The 12,897-nt window shown below is 44.6% G+C and overlaps 1 protein-coding gene and 1 pseudogene across 3 annotated transcripts in view; both read left to right on the top strand.

The window, feature by feature from the left end:
• Positions 1-12,897, top strand: part of Mcm9 (minichromosome maintenance 9 homologous recombination repair factor) — an 88,683-nt gene that overhangs the window by 73,851 nt on the left and 1,935 nt on the right. The window lies entirely within an intron of this gene.
• On the top strand, positions 12,114-12,206 carry LOC126499160 (uncharacterized; annotated as a pseudogene).

The following is a 12,897-nucleotide window of genomic DNA, read 5'->3' as shown; positions in this document are numbered from 1 at the left end:
GGGGGGGGGGGGGGGGGGGGGGGTTGACGGCACATGCCTTTAATTCCAGAACTCCCAAAGCAGAGGTAGGTGGGGGTCTCTCTGAGTTCAAGGCATACAAAATGAGTTCTAGGACAGCCAGCAGCTACATAGATAAACCCTGCCTTGAAAAACTAAAGAGAGAAAGCTGAGTCCTGCATAATAAAAACCCAAACCTGGGAAACTTGGCAGGTGAGCTGTCTGGTTGTTGGCTCCTCTCCAATGCAAGGGCAATGCATGAAGATGGGATTGACGGAGTCTTATTTTCTGACACCTGTGGCGGTCAGGGTCCTTTAGAGTGCAGAACCAATAATATACATATATATATTAAAAAGTTTATTAAACCAGCTTACTTTGAAATAGTAAGAACAGCTGAATCACACTTGAGAGGTTGAGAACCTCAAGTTCTCCATCCTTGGTGCTGAGAGCCTCGGCCATCAGAGCAGCCCTACAATGACAGTCTCACCCCGGAACACTGAAGAGGCTGAAACCCCACTCAACACTTGTTCAGTCTGAGTCCAAACTAAATCTGGTACTGAAAATGGTGTGTGTGGTGTGTGTGAGGTGGGGAGATGGCTGGAACCTGGAAACACTGGTCTGCAATCAGCTAAGGAATCAGCAGCAAGAGGGACAATGAACTCAGTGGCAAGAGAAAAGACCAAATGTACAAAAGGTGAGCAACCCGCCTTTGGCCACGCCTCTTGTTTTTTTAATCTGGTCTGCCTCGGTACTGCATACTGCTCACATTTGGGGTAGGTTATCCCGCATCACTTAAGGCAATTAAGAGAATTCCTCACTCTTTGCTGCAACTCCTTCAAAAATGGAGAGCCTTCTCAACAATCAGACTGCCAGCCTTCCCCAAGATGTCAGCATGACTCTGAAGGGTGCACAGTCACTGGGAAGGGCCCCAGAGGGCCCCTCTAGAGGGACTTCAGTCACACCTATTTAAAGCTGAGTCTCCTTGTAAAGACAATGAAGGACTGGCTACTGTCTGAACTATCTGCAGTCATGTTCGGAGCCATCAAGGGCGTTTCCCTGGCTTCTGTTACAAGATGAGGTCTGTGTGTGCTCACATTGTGTCAGCATTAAGGAGAATGGGTCCTTGGTTGAAATCCAAAATTTCTTTGACCCACAGGGCTCGAATGAGGACAGGTATTGCTTGTTCTATCTCTCAAATCCAGAGGATGAATTAATTCTCAAAATAATGATACTGAACTTGTTTCTGATTCTGTGGCGTTAATTCAACAAGCCAGTACAGTTAAAAAGAAGGATAGCAGAAGGTTTCCAGATGCCGTCTCTGTGTGTGAAAATGGAACGGGGAGGCAGGTTGATGAGTAAGACCTGAGTTGCCCAGCTCCAGAAACAGAACCCTGGATTGTAAGTATGACTTGTGATGTCTTTGGGGACAATGAACTTCTATTTTAAAAACATCCTTCAACTGAAGCTCCCTACTCAGGTGACTCTAATTTGTAGCAAGTAGACCCTGAGACCAGCTGTCACACATGAGAACAATCACATCCCATGGCAAGGTGAGGCCTGAGGAGAGTATGGGAGGGCGAAGATAGACAGCGTGAGGAGGAGATGACCCCTGTGACCTCTGCACCTTTGCCATCATATGCCATCACACATATATGTTTATGGACACAGATCTTTAATTTGTATATACAAAATAGACATTATATAGACACTATATAGGAAAATAACTTACACAGAATTATGTTAGAAAAGTGTTACTAAACATGCTTCATAGATGAACACAAAACCCAAGATGATGTTCATATTTCAAGGTCACAAGCCAACAAATTCATTATGCTGGAGCGAGAATTGTGTGGTTCCAAAGGCAAGGTCCTGTTGTAGATGTGAACTACTCCATGACACCTCCCAAAGAAGTCACCTGCCAGGCAGAGCGTGATAGAACGGCCAGGGACATAAGGATTCTTCCCCCCCCCCCCCATCCAGTAGTCATTCACTTGCAGAAGAAAGAATGGGGTCACAGCCTGAGGGTGCTTCTTGTGTGCACTGCATGCAGACCCTGGCAGCTACTCATGCGGTCCAAAGCAGAGAAGTCATTTTCTGCCTAGACTCGGGCCCACATCTAAGACATAGTGCATGGAGACTGCAGAGCAGCTGTGCCTGGAATGCCGTGCAGCCTTGTTCATGGAGTAGGAGGCCCAAGGACCCCAGCTATTTGCACATGGAGAATTTAGTAGCCCTGGACAACAGCCCTGCAAAAGACTTCGCTTAATTTTTCTTCAAATGCACCCAGTCTTTTCCATAGAGGACGTTTCCCTCAGGTTTCACAATTGTCCTTCCGACCACTGTCCTGAAGGGGCTTTTGTTTCCTGACCTTGCAGGAAACAAATTGTTCTCAGAAGCTGATGGATGGGCAGCCTTGGAATCAGAAGCTAGGCCAATCCATCCACCACTAGGGGGCATGAAGTCCCCGGTAAAGGAACCTGGATGGCTGCAAATGCACAGTGGAAGATCTCCTGGCATTCAGGTCTTATCCTGAAAGTATTTCTTCCAATATCGGCCTCATTTGAACACCTACAGAAGAGGTGTGCCATTTGATAATTTTGGAAAAATTGCTTCTTCTGAAAATGGGGGGATGGGTAGTCCACATATGGAGGCTGCAGCAGAGCTCAGGTTCCCTGAACCAAATGTTAGGCCTGTTGTGGAGAATCAGCATTTAATAATGTGACACTTTAGGAGGGGCTGAGCAGGGAGTCATGCTCCACAGACACGAGGTCCTCAGAGAGATTCTGCCCATCAGTAGCAAACAACAAAACAAAAGCCAGAATCTCCATAAGCAATAGGCACTTTAGCACCCACACAAATGTGTGGGTGGGACTGGCCACCAAATGGAGCTGTGTTCTCTAATTCCATGGCTTCTGCACATCAAGAAACAGCACATACTGTATACTGCTTACTATGCATTAGGCAGTGCAGAACCAATGGGTCTCTGCCTGCTGAACATTATTTTCTACAGAGTATATGTTTGGGGATAAATCTGATATTCCTGCATAGTATGTGACATACTACATACATAGCTTGTGGTCTTTTCAGCTATCTCTCCCTCTTCTGTTCTACCTGAACAGAAAACTACAGTGCAGGTCAAGGTTGCCCTTGGTAAACTTCAAGGTTATCCTTTTGTTTTGCAGCTCTGAGAACTGAATTCAGGGCCTTGTCCATACAGTGTTCTAATACTGAGCTACATTCCAGCTTCACACTGGTTGGTGGGTGGGTGGGTGGAGATTCATGTGTAGCCTTGGCTCTCCTGGAACTTTCTCTGTTGACCAGGCTGGCCTCAAATTCAGATTTTCCTGCCTCTGCCTTCCAAGTGCTGGGATTGAAGGTGTGCACCACCACTGCACATCTCACACATTAGTTTTTATTTATTTATTATGTATACAATATTCTGCCTCCATGTATGCCCACACGCCAGGAGAAGGCACCAGATCTCATTACAGATGGTTGTAAACCATCATCTAGTTGCTGGGAGAATTGAACTCAGAACCTCTGGAAGAGCAGCCAGTGCTCTTAACCACTGAGCCATCTCTCCAGCCACACATTAGTTTTTAATCTGCCTTTACGTCCATGTTACTGGGATGTGGTAGGCTCAAGAGAACTACAATGGTTTTTCTAAGTCCCGTGATGTGATGGTTTGAAGACATTTGCCAGCCTTCCTGACCAGGTTGCAAACATCACCTACTCACTAGCTCAAGAGTCCCTTGAGCTTATGTTGGCTCTTCAGGGCTCAGCCTGTCGGGTGCACACACAGTTAGTTGTCTGACTCATCCACAGAGGATGGGCAATCCACCCGGTGGAAACATGGCAGAAACAGTCCTCTCACTTCCTTGGAAACAGTGCCAATGGGACAGACAGTGGCCCTCTGCATTTAGTATCCCTTTGCCATACCTATTCTCTAGTCTAGTTGTCTGACCCTCCCACTGACTCAGTGAGCTACTCTATCACTTTCAGCAAAATTCTTTTCTATTTAAATCCACAAAGAATAGCCTTAAAACTCTGATATACACAGGATGAAAAGCCATTGATTCTGTCCTTTAGGAGATCAGCGCCTAAATGGAAGAAAAAACAATACTCTCAGGACATCTACTGTATTAGCATCTAGTGTACTAGTCAGACCAGCAGTTTACAAGCAGAGTATCTGGCTACAAGGAACTTGGTTTTCTGAAAGAATGAATACCTCTACAGGTAAAGGCATATTTATTTAAAACAGCTTTAGATATTGTGCTGGATAGTTTTATGTCAACTTGACACAAGATAGAGTCATCAGAAAGGAGGGACCCTCAATTGAGGAAACTCTAGAAAACTGAGCTTTAGGCAAGCCTGTAGAGCATTTTCTTAGTGATTGATGTGGGAAGGCCCACCCCATTGTGGGAGGTACCCCCTGATCTCATAATCCTGGGTTCTATAAGAAAAGAGGCTGAGCAAGCCATGAGAAGCAGGCTGGGAAGTAGTACTCCTCCATAGCTTCTATATCACCTCCTGCCTCCAGGTACCTTTCCAGTTTCAGTTACTGTCCTGAATTTCTTTGATAATGAATATCTTTGATGATATAGAGGTATAATTTAAATAAACCCTTTCATCCTTAAGTTGCTGTTGGTTATGGTGTTTCATGTGGTTGAACACTTTAATTGTGGCTTCCTGAGCCATCTTAGAAGGAGCATGGAAGACAGTGGTACTGAGAGTGATGTAGATTACAACGGTCTGGCTCAAGAGGCTTCAGAGGGGAAGAATATTAGAAAGTGGACTAGAAAATGTTGTTGTGATATTTTGGAGAAGGATGTGTCTCCTTTCTGCTCTTGTCTAAAACAGTCTGCCTGGGATTAAATTGGGGAGATTTGGACTAAGGGAATTAGCAGAGGAGATTTCAAGATGGCGCAGTATTGACTCTGTCAAGTGGTTATTAACAGTTACTTTTATTTTTTAATTTATTTATTTCTTTATTAATTAAAGATTTCTGTCTCTTCCCCACCGCCACCTCCCCTTTCCCTCCCCCTCCCCCAATCAAGCCCCCTCCCTCGTCAGCCCAAAAAGCAATCCAAACTGCCTAGGCTCCCACAAAACCAATAGGTGCAGTAGGATCAAAAACCCATTGGCATTGTTCTTGGGGTCTCAGTAGTCCTCATTGTCCGCTGTGTTCAGTGAGACCGGTTTTAACACAGGCTTTTTCAGACCCAGACCAGCTGGCCTTGGTGAGTTCCCGATAGGACATCCCCATTGTCTCAGTGTGTGGGTGCCCCCCTCGCGGTCCTGAGTTCCTTGCTCGTGCTGTCTCTCCTTCTGCTCCTGATTTGGACCTTGAGATTTCAGTCCGGTGCTCCAATGTGGGTCTCTGTTTCTGTCTCCTTTCATTGCCTGATGAAGGTTAATATTCAGGAGGATGCCTATATGTTTTTCTTTGGGTTCTCCTTCTTATTTAGCTTCTCTAAGAACCCGAATTATAGGCTCAATGTCCTTTATTTATGGCTAGAAACCAAATATGAGTGAGTACATCCCATGTTCCTCTTTTTGGGTCTGGCTTACCTCACTCAGGATAGTGTTTTCTATTTCCATCCATTTGCCTGCAAACTTCAAAAAGTCCTTGTTTTTTACTGCTGAGTAGTACTCTAATATGTATATATTCCATACTTTCTTCATCCATTCTTCATTTGAAGGGCATCTAGGTTAACAGTTACTTTTATGCAGATCTATAATGTAAAGGAGCAAACTGAGAAAGAAAAAGATGAAAAATGTACAATTTGAGGAGAAAAGGAGCCCCAGGAAGTATACTGTAGCTAAGTCCAGTGCTCAAGGAGATAAAAAGTTTAAAGAAAAGCCTGATAAATGAAATAAAGGGAATGGTGACCTAAGGGAAAGACCCCACCCAAATAAGCTTCCAGTTTGTGGAAAGGAACTACAGTGAAGGAAACCATGGAAAACAGAAAGCTGATGCAGATGTAATTAACGGACAGGGCCAAGTTCCAGTCCCATCAAGGAGCAGAACTTGGCAGCTTTGACCTTGTAGTTCTGGCTTTAGAGTCAAGATTTCAAGAAAGGGGATGTAGATTCTCCCTCTGTGGCTAAGGAAAGCCCCGAAGCCAGGCCTGTGTTGGGGTTTTCCTGTATGGAGGTCAAGACAGGCCATTGTGTGAATCTATGAAGGTGAAGGTTGGATTATATTGGAGACTCCAAGTGTCGGGGAGTCATGAGATACCTGCCAAGGATAACAGCTAATGAGGTGTGGAACCAGACTAAGAGAGAGAAGTGTGTTACAGTCAACAAATCTGAAAGGAACTAGAGATCTGAGAAGTCTTTGATATCAGACATGGAGATGCAGACTTTGGAGCGTTCCCTGCTGGTTTTAGGTTTTGCTTTGATCCAGTATTTCCTCACCATGCTCCCTCCCTTCCGATTCGAATAGTAATGTATAGTCTATGTCATTATATGTTGGAAGTATGAGATCAGCTTTTTGATTTTGATTTTACAGATTATAGTTAAGAGATTGGCATGAGTCTCAGGAGAGACTTTGAACTTTGGACTTAAACAGTGTTGAGACTGTTATAGGCCAAGGGAACTTTGAAGTTAGACTGAATCCATTTTTTACATTATGACAAGGTTGCAAGTCTATGGGGGCAGGGAGTGGAATGTGGTTGTTTGAATAAGAATGGTTCCCACTGGCTCATATATTTGAATGCTTAATTATCAGGAAGTGGCACTATTTGAAAAGATTATAAGAATTAAGAGGTGTGGCCTTGTTGAGGTGTGTCAACTGGGGATAGGCGTTGAGGTTTCAAAAGGCCATGCCAAGCCCAGAGTCTCTCTTTCTCTGCCTGTGGATCAGGATGTAGAACTCTCAGCTACTGCCCCAGTGCCATGTGTGCTCCCCACTATGTATGCTCCCCATCATGGTGCTCCCCACCATGATGAAAATAATGACTGACCCTCTGAAACTGTAAGTAAACCCCCAGGTAAACGCTTTCTTTTACAGAGTTTTCTTGGCCATGGTGTCTTTTCCCAGCAACCGAATAGTGACTGAGACGGGAGCAGGAAGGGGAGCCCAGGCCAGCCTAGGTGAGACTGGTGTGCAGTATAATTGTTCTTGATGCTATAATAAAGGATTGCAGACCCTGTAACTTATTCCCTACAGTTCTGATGCTAGAAAGGCCAAGATCAAGGTGCTAGGGGATTTGCTTTCTGGATGAGGTTGCACCATCTTCCTATGGCCTCACATGGAAGAGGAGCAGCAGATATTGGCCTGGAAGCATTCTGAGAATTCTCTTATATATCCATTAATCATACTCATAAGGTCAGAGCCCTCATGCTTAGTCACTTACCCTGAGGCCCAGCCTTTTGACACTGCAACCCTGGAGATTAGGCTTCCATATAAATTTTGGAAATACATGCATTTCAAATGATAACACTGTTTTGAAGAAGTGGGCCATAATATTTGAGTCAAACCTTAAATGTAAGACTAAATCAAAGGCAGAGGCCCCGAGAAAAGAGATAGTATTTCCTGTGTCAAAGGTCACAAGGTAAATTCATCATGGTGTGGGTTAGCTGATTAAGCAGCTTGCTGTTGCTAGAACCACTGTGTTCCCAGGGAAGAGCAATAGTGTTGATGTGGGCAGACATAAAAGGAGAAGGCTGCAGTGGGCAAAGGAATAGGCTCAAAATTTTACAGGACTCATGCACAGGGGTAGAAACTGGAATACCTGCTGAGGATAGTGGAGGCTGATATGGACCAGGGATAAGAAGAAAGATTCTGTGGAACAGATCACTGAGAACTGGCATATTATCATTTTCATTGCTGTGACAGAATGCCAGACAGAAACAACTTAATGAATGAAAACTGTATTTTGACTCATGGTTTAGGGTGCAGTCTATTATGGCAGGGCAGGAATAGTGGCTGGGACTGGCTTGGCCCATGGCACTGGAAGCTTGTAGCATAACTTCTTCATGTTTCTTCAGACAAGAAATCAGAGAGGTTGGCCTGGAACTGCAAGCAGACTATGAATCCCCGATGCCCACCACTCCAGTGGCCTGCTCCTGAAAGGGTCCACAGATGCTCCAAGTAAGATGGGAAGTAGTGTCCCTCACATGAGCCTGTGGAAGACATTGAACATTCTATAACAGCTAGAGCCCATGCCTGTCTAGAGGAATGCTCGTGTGACTATCACATTTTCCTCCAGAACGCTATGTACTAGCATGTAATAAAGGAGAGTGGCCTAGAATGAAGACTTGGATTTCCATATGAAGACAGGCGTCTGGATTTTTGGAGGTGTGTGTCTCCAGTCTGTTCGGGAAGAACACAGTGGAAAGCTGTCTGTGATTCAGAGGGAAGAGAACATATTAGGATGAGCTATAAAAGTGGCAGAATCCAGGCTGGCTTAGAATCAGCTACATGTGGATCACGTGCCATTTCATGCCCTGAAGCAAAAGGCCTTTTAAGTTCAAAATATGAACGAAACCTGTAACTAACAGAAACTTCCAAGATAGTCACTTCAGCTCGCCTCACTGTGAGCTCCAAAAGGTTTCCCCATCTCTGCAGTATATTGCCATACCCTCTTCCATAGGAAAATGTGTAAGTGTTACCTAATCATTTTAAGGGAAAAACATGACATCACAGCTTTTCTGTTTGGATAACATGTATTCAATAATTGTTACGGAGTCTCCTGTGATGGGTGTCATTGCTACCCACTTACATATGGGGAAATAAAGAGTAGAGCTTAAGATACTCACTTGAGGTCACACAGACAGCCGGTGGTAAAGCTGAGGTCCGAATCTATCAGCTCTTCAGCTGTGATGTTCGGACCACACGTTCTGCTGACTCCTTGGAAATCACTCCTCTTCATTGTGGTTAAACCCGAATCCCACCTCACCTTCCAAATTAATGTTGCAGTCATCATCCTCCACAGCCCCAAAGCTGACTGCCCTCGGAGAGCGGGCATTTATGTTAGCTCTGTTATGTTAAATGAAGCTATGCAGCCACCAGAGACCATGCTGCTGGGGTGGCCTGCACTGCCACCAAGGCCACAGCGATGTCTGGGCCCGAGCTGCTGCCAACAGTCATGTGTGACTTCATGGTCTAAGAATGCTGCAGGGTGCAAGAAGTGACTTCAGGTGTGTAGATGCTAGTTATGAAGGTCTAAGGATAAAAAACTTAAGTGACGACAAAGGCAAGTGATTTGAGACGTTTGAAAAATGAAACACGTTCCGGGTTTCTCTCTCTTTATGCTACTGTTATATTAGGAATCCAGGGGTCCATAGTCTTAACATTAATCAATAAAGTTCTAATAAGCTATCAGTCCACCTCTGACGGAGCACTAAACACCATACTATACCACCATCATCACAGCCACAAGATCAAGATTTCAAATTTCTGTTGGTAGTTTCCTAGCTGTAGACCTCAGAGATACTTCTCATAGTGCAGAAACATCGGCCACAGTTTTCTGTCATGAGTATACTGCTGTTTCTAATGTGTCTAAAACTTATGTTTTCACTTCAGGAAGTCGACTTGGATTCACTTGAACAGACCAGATGTACTTCAGATAAATGCTGTCAATCAACAGCCAAAGCCCCCACCACCTTTCTCTGGTCTTGACACAGGACCTAAGAAAACATTTTTTCCTAAACTTAGCCTTGTCCTCTGCTCTGTCAACATCTTGCTAGGTGATGGGGGCCAGCATAAGGCCTGAATCCTAACACATGGTCCTGCCGCAGCTAGGGTCTATGTTGATCTCTGTGGCATGGGAGAGCTGGTTCTGCCCCTCGCCTGATACAGTGGTCAGAGCAGCCCTCAGCTATCACACAGACCCACATCCAGGGCTTTGAGTTGGCACATGCCAACATCTAGCCCATCTATGGCCTGCTGGGGCACATGAAGGGACTGATCCTGCGAACTATAGCCTCAGGATCTCCATGGCTTGGGCAACAGTAGGACAGCCGAGAGGAGTTTGGGTGGGGGTCCAGTGTTGACTGTGTCCCAGGGGTCAGAGGCCTTGAACCAGACCAACAGCTCATTGCAATGAACATTTGTAACGAAAGCTGAGTGACACACTGCAGCTCCCAAGGCCACTAAGATGACTGAAGAGGCCATGGAGAAACAGGAAACACAGGAGTGAAGTGGGTTGTTTGTCTGTCTGTCTGTTTGTTTTTAATTGATATTTTTAATTTTCTTTTGTTGGGAGACGACACAGGTGAGAGGAGCATTGGAAGAGACTGGGGACAGAGTAGGTTGGAGCACATGCTGTGATATTCTCAGATTAAAAAATTACATTAAAATGTGACCATGTGGTACAGCATGATCTATAAGAGCAATGTCCATTTAAGAAGAGGTTTGAACACTGACGTGTACAACAGGAAGACCTTGTGAAGACACAAGAAGATGGTCAAGGAGAGATGCTGAGAGCTCCCTTCACTCAGGGAACCAACCCTGAGGACATCTTGATGTGCTGACATCACACTTCCAGCCCCAGCCCTGACAAAAAGAATGTCTGGCCTTTATACCCCTCATCTCTGATACTTCATCCTAACAACCCTAGAAAAGTAATGTGGGTTTTCAGTTGAAAAAGAACAAGGGGAAGAGGAAAAACGGGGTGGAGTGGGAACAATACTATTGTTAGTGAAGTCTATTCATATTAAAATTCTTAAAAATCTGTGAAAATACATCATTGCCTCAGATAAATGATGTTTTAAAAACAAATCATCTGAATCTGTTTCTGTAACGGGAGTAAAAGCAGAAAACATCTCAATGTGCACTGCAGTGGGACCTGGGAAAGTTGTACCAAAGGAAAGGGCAGCTTGATTAAGACCACAGAGCGTCCGCTAACGGGCTTTCTCCTCTCTGGTGAGCCCGCAAAGGCAGCCATGAACATCAGGGGATGTGGATGCACTGATGCTCAGATGAAGCGGGCAGAGCGCTAAGGGCTCGGTTTCCTTGGATGGCAGCAGCACTTTCATTAATAATGGATCCTGTCTGTTCTCATGTCTTCTGAGTTTCCTACCAATGCTATAGTTATTGGTTTGAAACAGGAGACTTCCAGTAACCGCAGGCAATTGAGAGATTCTTAGAAAGCATGATGCTGCATTCTAGGGGGAAGACTATTTCTACCATTTATTTCCTAAGAAAATTCATGTTTGATACTGGCATGCGGGTGACCTGATGTTGGCTTGCAAGTTTTCTTCATGTTTAGGGTTCTAGAAGTTATTAGAGCCTAAGGCTCTAGGAGGCCTGTGTTCTGACTGTTGTAGACAAGAAGTAAACTCAGAGCAACCGAGCTTCAGGTCTGAATTATTTTAGGGTTTTTAATGAATTGTATATTGGAGGGGAATTCATTGTTTTGACCAAGTAGTTTTGTTTTCAGCTCTGTCCTATCCTTTGAGAGTCCCGTGGGTTGGGGAGAGATCTGGGTATAGTGATTGCCTTGCAAACACAAGGACCTGAGTTCATCCTCCAAAACAGCATTAGAAAAGAAAAGGAAAGCCTGGTGCAGTGGTACATGCCTGTATTCTCTAACCCTGAAAGTAGGAATGAAGAGACAGTTGGATTGCCAGCGCTTACTGCCAGCCAGCCTAGCCTACTTGGCAACTTCCAGTCTAGTGTACATCTGCACACATCTAAGCACGCATGCATGTATGCACGCCATACGTTTCCTGTTTGAACAACTTAGTTAAATGTTTCATTTTGACTGAAATTATTGTCTCGTTTCTCTTTACACAAGAGAGGGCCTCCTCTACAGCTTGCTCCTTCTACACTGGAAGGGGATGGTGCTCTGTCTCAGCTGATGTGACCTAGGTATGATGGATGTCCTTAGAAAAACCCTTCTCAGTCTGGGTGGGAGCCACCAACACCAAGAGAAAAAGGTCCATTTCATGCAAGTGCTCATGGGAAAAGGCTACTTGATTCAGATTTGGGAAAAAGGAGAACTTTATAACTTTTAGAGACAATATACAGTGGTTGGCATTCAGTCCAAATTTGAATCAATGAATAGGGAAAAAGTGGGGGCTGGGTGGGAAAAAGAGCCACAAACTCAGGGTGGAAATTAAAAAGAGAGAAACAATTTTTTTTTCTTTTTCTTTTGTTACTATATATCGCTTCTCGGCCTTTTGGCTAAGATCAAGTGTAGTATCTGTTCTTTTGTTACTATATGTGTTTGTTCTGCATGTATGTCTATGTACTACTTTTGTGCCCAATGCCGAAGGATTCCAGAGGAGAGTGTCAGATCCCCTGAAACTCAAGTTACTGACAGTTGTGGGTTATCATGTGGATGTTGGGAATGGAACCAGAGCCTCCGGAAAAGTAGCCAGTGCTCTTAACTGACAAGCTGTCTTAAAAAGGATGCAAAGGGAAAAGCAGAGAAAGATGTGCTCAGGTGCAGAGATAACGGCATCCATTAGGAAGCAAAGCTTAGAGATGACAGACTTTCATGATATTTTATACTTTGTTCTTAGCTTTCAGGATACCGTGGCCTCAGAAGCTGTACTATGTTTTTTACCAAAAAGCAAAACAAAAATAAAAGCACTAAAATTATATCAGCAGATAAATAAACTTCATCTATAGACCACTGAGCCACATGAACCTTGTGTTTTTGGATAGTGAGGGAATGTACTGCTCTGTTGATAAAGCCACACAGTATCCTGTTAAGGCCAGGCAGTGGACTGCACCAGTCACAGCATCCCGTTAACACCAGGCAGTGGACTGCACCAGTCACAGCACGGCAGGGATGCAAAAGCGGCCAGAGCCTGATGGATCCAACTCCACGTTGTGCCTCTTTCTTTCCAGGAACTTCTTTGTGTGTGCTCTCTAGGCAGAAACCATTCTTCTGTCATGGCTTCTCTTCAGCGCCTTCCTGGGAGGCGACCTAAGCAGAAAAG

This window comes from Alexandromys fortis, unplaced genomic scaffold (genome assembly GCF_014885135.2).
Source record: "Alexandromys fortis isolate MF-2015 unplaced genomic scaffold, M_Fortis_MF-2015_v1.1 scaffold_14, whole genome shotgun sequence".
NCBI classification, from domain to species: domain Eukaryota; kingdom Metazoa; phylum Chordata; class Mammalia; order Rodentia; family Cricetidae; genus Alexandromys; species Alexandromys fortis.
Note: the sequence above shows the minus strand (reverse complement) of the source record. Positions and strands in the feature narration are given on the sequence as shown.